This window comes from Podarcis pityusensis (genome assembly GCF_964106645.2).
Source record: "Podarcis pityusensis genome assembly, contig: HAP1_SCAFFOLD_556, whole genome shotgun sequence".
Taxonomy (NCBI): domain Eukaryota; kingdom Metazoa; phylum Chordata; class Lepidosauria; order Squamata; family Lacertidae; genus Podarcis; species Podarcis pityusensis.
In genome coordinates, this window is record NW_028293436.1 from 22502 (window position 1) to 28501 (window position 6000).

Genomic DNA, 6000 nt, shown 5'->3' on the forward strand with positions numbered 1-6000 from the left:
CTCAAGCAGTTGCACGACAGCCCCACGGTGGGGCATTTTGGACAACACAAAACCATGTGGTTGGTCACCAGGGAATTTTGGTGGCCTAAGGTGAGGGAAGATGTACGGGAGTATGTAAGAGGGTGTGAGCAATGCCAGCGAGCCAAAGGGGAGAGGCGGGCACCGGCGGGGCTATTAGAACCCTTACCAACCCCAGAACGACCTTGGGAGGCAGTGTCGATAGATTTTATGACTGATCTGCCGAAGTCCAAGGGGAAAACAGCCATCATGGTGGTGGTAGACCTACTAACAAAGATGTGCCACTTTGTAGCCTGCTCGCATGCAGTCACGGCGGAAGAGACAGCGAAGTTATTTGTAGAACACATTTTTAGGTTGCACGGGGTGCCATTGAGGGTGGTCTCAGACCGAGGAAAACAATTTACTTCCAGGTTCTGGAGGAAGCTCATGAGCTTACTGCAGGTGGAGGTCAACTTTTCGACTGCCCGGCACCCTGAAACCAACGGGCAGGCGGAAAGAGCAAACGGGGTCCTCCAGCAATACCTGAGGTGTTATGTCAATGACAGAGAGAATGACTGGGTAGAAAAGTTGGCGCTGGCGGAATTTGCCTACAACAATGCCGAGAATGTGTCCACAGGGATGAGCCCCTTCTTGGCTAATTATGGGTGTCATCCCAGGGCTTTCCCAGGGGGAGAAGGGGAGAGATGGGGTGTCCCGGCAGCCGAGCATTTTGTAGAAGAAATGGAAGCAATCCATCGTCAGCTCCAACTCAACTTAGAAAGGGCGAAGGAAGAATACAAGAGGCAGGCAGACAAGAACCGAAGGGAAGGTGAAACCATAAGGGTGGGAGATAGGGTGTGGCTGTCAACCCAAGGGTTGCCGTTCAAAGGAGGTTGTAAGAAATTAAGACCCAGGAGATTGGGTCCCTTTGAGGTCATTCAACAGGTCAACCCAGTGGCTTTCAGGCTCCGGTTACCCAACCACATGAAACTGCACCCAGTATTTCACAGGTCGTTACTGTCACCGTATGAGGGGGGACGAGAAGGGATGGCCACTCGGGGACCGGTCATAGAAGAAAGGGAATGCAGCAGCCATGTGGCAGAAATCCTCGACGCCAGATGGAAGGGGGATCAGGTGGAGTATTTGGTAGCGTGGGAAGGAGAACCGGAGTCAGAAAACACTTGGGTAATGGCAGAAGATATCAATGACGAGGTATTGATAGAAACGTTCCATCAAAGGTTCCCAAGGAAACCTCAGCCTGTGGAGAGGTTCCGGAGGGAATACTTTGGGACCACCGATGAGGAGGAGGAGTTGGAAGGATTCTCGGAATCGGAAGGGGAAGGGGAGATGGACTCTGAGGAGGAGGAGTACTTCGAGACCAGGAACCGCAACAGGTGGAGAGAAGTGTTCGGGACATCGGAAGATGAAGGAAGTTCATTCCGGGGTTTTGCCTCCTCACCGCCCGTAGAGGAGGGGGCGAGAGGGGATGAAGGGGGCCCTGGAGGGGAGGTGGATGTCAGGGAACTGCCATCGGAAGGAAGGGAAGTGAAAGGGCTCACACAGGTTGGGAGAGACTCAGCAGCTGAAGAGGGAACCAGTAGGGGGAGAGGAGCTGAGCTGAGGGAAAGGGAGCTGGAGGGATGGCTCAGAGACACTTCCAGCGAAAACAGTGGGGAGGTTTCAGGACCTCCTGTAGGGACACCCACTCCTCGCCGGAAACTGTCACGCAGAGAGTCCAGAAGACGTGTTTCCGTTAAGGAGCTTTTATGTTGGAAGCGATTCCGAAAGCAACCACTGTCGGAATCTGCCAGCGACTGACGGAGCCATGTTTAAGGGGCTCCGTTACAGACAGAGGTTTGCAAACTTGACCAAACTCTGAGGGACTAGGATTTTACACACAAGCAGCTCATCGTCCCATCACACTGGGGTAGCCCAACCAAGGCTGAAAATATTCCAGTCCCCCTTGAACTATGAATAAATTTCATTTCTCACTGATATAATGGTAGTTGTAATGGGACAATGTTTCCATAATGTGTGGATGTTACACGTAGTGTTTGAACTGTTTAATGGATAAAATGTGCTCTGTGCAGAACAAATGAAAACTTGAGTGAGAGCGGGGATGCACATTTCAAATCACTCTGAGGTTCACTTAATGAGGCTGAAATTAGTTAGACGTTCTTAGTTCTATAATCCAAACTTCCATAAAAGCAGTCTCAAAAAGGAACCAGTGCTTTGTTTATATGCAAAACGCCATCAAGTGCACTGAGCCCACAGCAATAATTGGCAATTTATGTCAAAATGGATACGTTTTGGGCCATCCTAAATAGTATATTGAAGAGTGCCCTCATTGAGACACCCTAGCATTAGCTGCAGTCCACTGCCTTCCTTTGCTGTAGGATGCTCAGTCTAAAGCATACTGCCCCATACAAAAATCTATCAATGTGTTACTGGCATGGAAACAATAAGTTTGGTGCTGCCTTGCACCACAACCAAAGTGTTAGGCTGGATGCAATGTTAGGTCAACATGTAGAAGGCGGCACACTCCTGGAATTCTAGGTGTGTATTTTGTTGTAGCCCAAATCTTAGTCTGGCACACACACATACACAGTTCATTATTCATTAAGCAATTGTTGGGGGGCCAGGGGCCTTGATAGTGAATTGAGCAAAAGAAAAGTGTTGGGTCAAATGTGATGCTAAAATTCCTCATAGAGGACACACTTTAAGGAATGGATGCATGCTTTATTTGTATCTTGATTACTGGCATGGGGCAGGAGCTTCACAATGTGTTGCACCAAAATGAAGTATTCAGATAGACATGAATGGGGCTTCTTGAACAGGACACTCTCCTGGAGGTGTGGATGGATTATTTGTAGCAGCCCAAAATTCAGTTTGGGATGCACAGTTCCTTATCTGTAAGGGTTCTTCGGAATCACTGCACATAAAAGTGCTGCACAAAACCAGTGATTTTGATTGGAGAGAATGATTGTGCATCTTGGAAGATATCATTCCCACAGTCATTGTAATACCTGAAACAAAGTAGCCCAAAGCCTTATTTTGAGATGCAGGGGCTTATAAACTTCAGTTCCAGCTAATTCAGCTGCATCAAACTTTCACAGAAATAAGGACTTGGGAAGCAGCTAATAACCAGGTTTAGTCTTGTGGCAACTTGCACATCTTTTATATTGAGTTTACTTACATTCCTGCAGAGAGTTTCTGCCAACATTGTAACTAAATGGAATTCAATCATACATAGAAACGTAATGTGTACAAAAAGGGCACATTGCTAGAAGTTAGTTCACCACCTTTACCCTACTTAAAAACCATGCTGTGCCACAAACATAAAGGTTTACGGCGCCCTCTCTTTTTGTTTTCCCCCCTCTGTAGATATGAGATGCCTCTTTCTTTTTGTTCTCTTAGCTACTAGTATCTATTACATGTAAACTCTTTTCCTGCCAGGAAGTTCAATATAGATAGGGTTTTGCTACATTTTATTCTCACACCAACTCTGTGAGATAGGTTAGTCTGAGAGAGCGATTGGTCCAACACCCCCCAGTGATATTCAAGGCTGAGTAGAATGCAAAGATGGGTTTCAGTAGACCTAGTTTGACATCCTGCTATGCTATGCTATGCTATACCACCAGCTAACCATCAGGTCCATCTGAATCTCTCTTGCCCTTATATTTCTCACCTCATGGTGCACTCTATTCCACAGCTCACCCTGCATATAGATATCTCAGATGTTTCAGTGTACAAGTCATTATTTACTTCTTACCACCACCCCAATAGAACCCCATTGACTCTTCACACCTTGAATTACTTCTGAGAGAGCATATTCCAGGAACTCTGCAGACTGAGGCTGCAGGCATATATATATGGGAGTAATTGAAAATGGGACTGACCACTGTATAGGCATGGATAGGATCGCGCTGTGAGCCATCTTGAAAAACTGGGGTGGTGTGGGTGACCATGCATCTGTGGTGGGTTTTCATTGGTAAGATATCTCTCGCCCCACCTGTAGGAGTTTTTCAACAGAACAAAACAGTCAACAGAACACTGAAAGGAGGAAACCACTCGAAAATAATGAGAATAACGTCTGTATATTTTGCCACATATCCCAGGTGCTATCAATGCTCGAAACCCATTTGGGGTTTCTATTTTCAAATGAAAGCCAGGATTTTATGGATTAGTCTCACAGGTAGGAGCATGGGATTTATGTTGTGGGGAGAGCAGGGCACCCACCTGTCCCCATCCTCTGCCTGGCTCTGTCCAGCAGGACATGTCTCAACAACAGTTGTTTTAAATTACTTTGTTTTGACTCCAAGTGCTCAGAAAAACTTGTCGAAATCTTTCTACAATTTTTACTTTCAGTTAAGCATCTTCATTTATTTCACTTGATTGGGGGTGGGGTAGGCATCCGACCCCAAGGGTGCCAACTTGAATAAAATACTCGAGGGGGGCAGGTAATGCCCCACCTCGCATAATCGATCGCATGACACACGGCACACACGTTTTTGCTCCTGAAGGGCTCTTTTTGCGCGGTCCAGAGGAGACCCCGTTCTGTGCATTTCAAGGAGGGGGTTTTGTTTCCCGCCGTTTTTGTGCTAAGTGCGGGACAGAAGCTACGGCGCCAAGCAGCCCCGCTTGGGTGGGTGAGAGGAGGAGACACAGCACGAGACAGATGCCGGTCTTTCCCCACAGCTTGGCGGGTGTGTGTGTGTGTGGGGGGGATGCCTTTGCAACAGCCCCTACCGCGCACTCGGGCGCGCGCGCCTCGGCTCTTTTTGGCGCCTTCATTGGTTTCAAGCGGCCCTCCCTCGCCTGGGGGAAGCCATGCCGCGCGCTTCCAAAACAGAAAGCCCTCAGCAGCTCCCCACGTTATTCGGCGTGGTTTACTCGGAAGTAAGCCCTACCAAGTACAAGGGCGCTCACTGGAAAGGCGCCAACCCCACCCCTTTGAGGCACCGCTGTGTTGTGGCTCCAGGAGCCGCTCCGGAAATATCTCCGCCCCCCCCCCCCCCCGTCACCGCTTGACGGGAATGTTCTAGAGATAGAGAAGTGATAGCGGCGTGTCCTCAGCTGCGCGCGCATCCCCGAAAAGACTGAAAATTTTCCACTGCTGCTGCTGCCCTGATAGCGGAGCGCGTGGCCGCCGCCCCTCCCGGTCACATGATGAGGCGTTTAGTCACCTCTCTTCGCCCAGGGCGGGGCAGGCAGGGCAGGTTGGTTCAAAGCATCCGCGCCGATGCCGGAGCAAACACAGCCCGGGACACAATGCAGTGGATGTTACAATGGCGAGAAGAAGCGAGCTCCGGCATGTTTGTGCGCTGGGTTGGCTTTGCCCACAATAAAGCTGCATTTCTCTGCACACATCCTGTGTAGGAAAAGGATTGAAGCCGATCAAGATACGGAAGACACATGATGTGTGATGGAAATAGGATATGTTTGAAATGCATAACAATGCGGTTGTATGCGAGGCGCGTTTCATCACTGAGAATTTAGTTGCTGCCCCACTATTGATTCCCTCTTCTCTCGTCCTGGACATCTTGAGGTGGGGGGAGAGGGTAAGGGGGCAATTGCTCCCCACTCCATGAACCATAACCCTCAGATTTTATAGTGTCAAGAATCACAGAATCCTAGAGTTGGAAGGGACCCCAAGGGTCATCTAGTCCAACCCCCTGCAATGCAGGAATCTCAGCTAAAGGATCCATGACAGATGGTCATCCAGCCTCTGCTTATAAACCTCCAAGGAAGGAGAGTCTACAAAATCTCAGGGGCGACCTTTCCACTGCCCAACAACGATTACCGTTTAGTGGGAAACTCCTTTCTTCTAATTTTAAGCCATTGATTGCGAGTCCTACCCTCCACAGCGGGAGAAAATAAGTGTGTTTCTTCTTCCATGTGGCAGTGAATCCTTGAGATATTTGAAGATGGCTATCATATCTCCTCAGTCTTCTCTTTTCCAGGCTAAACATACCCAGTTCCCTCAACCATTCCTCATAAGGC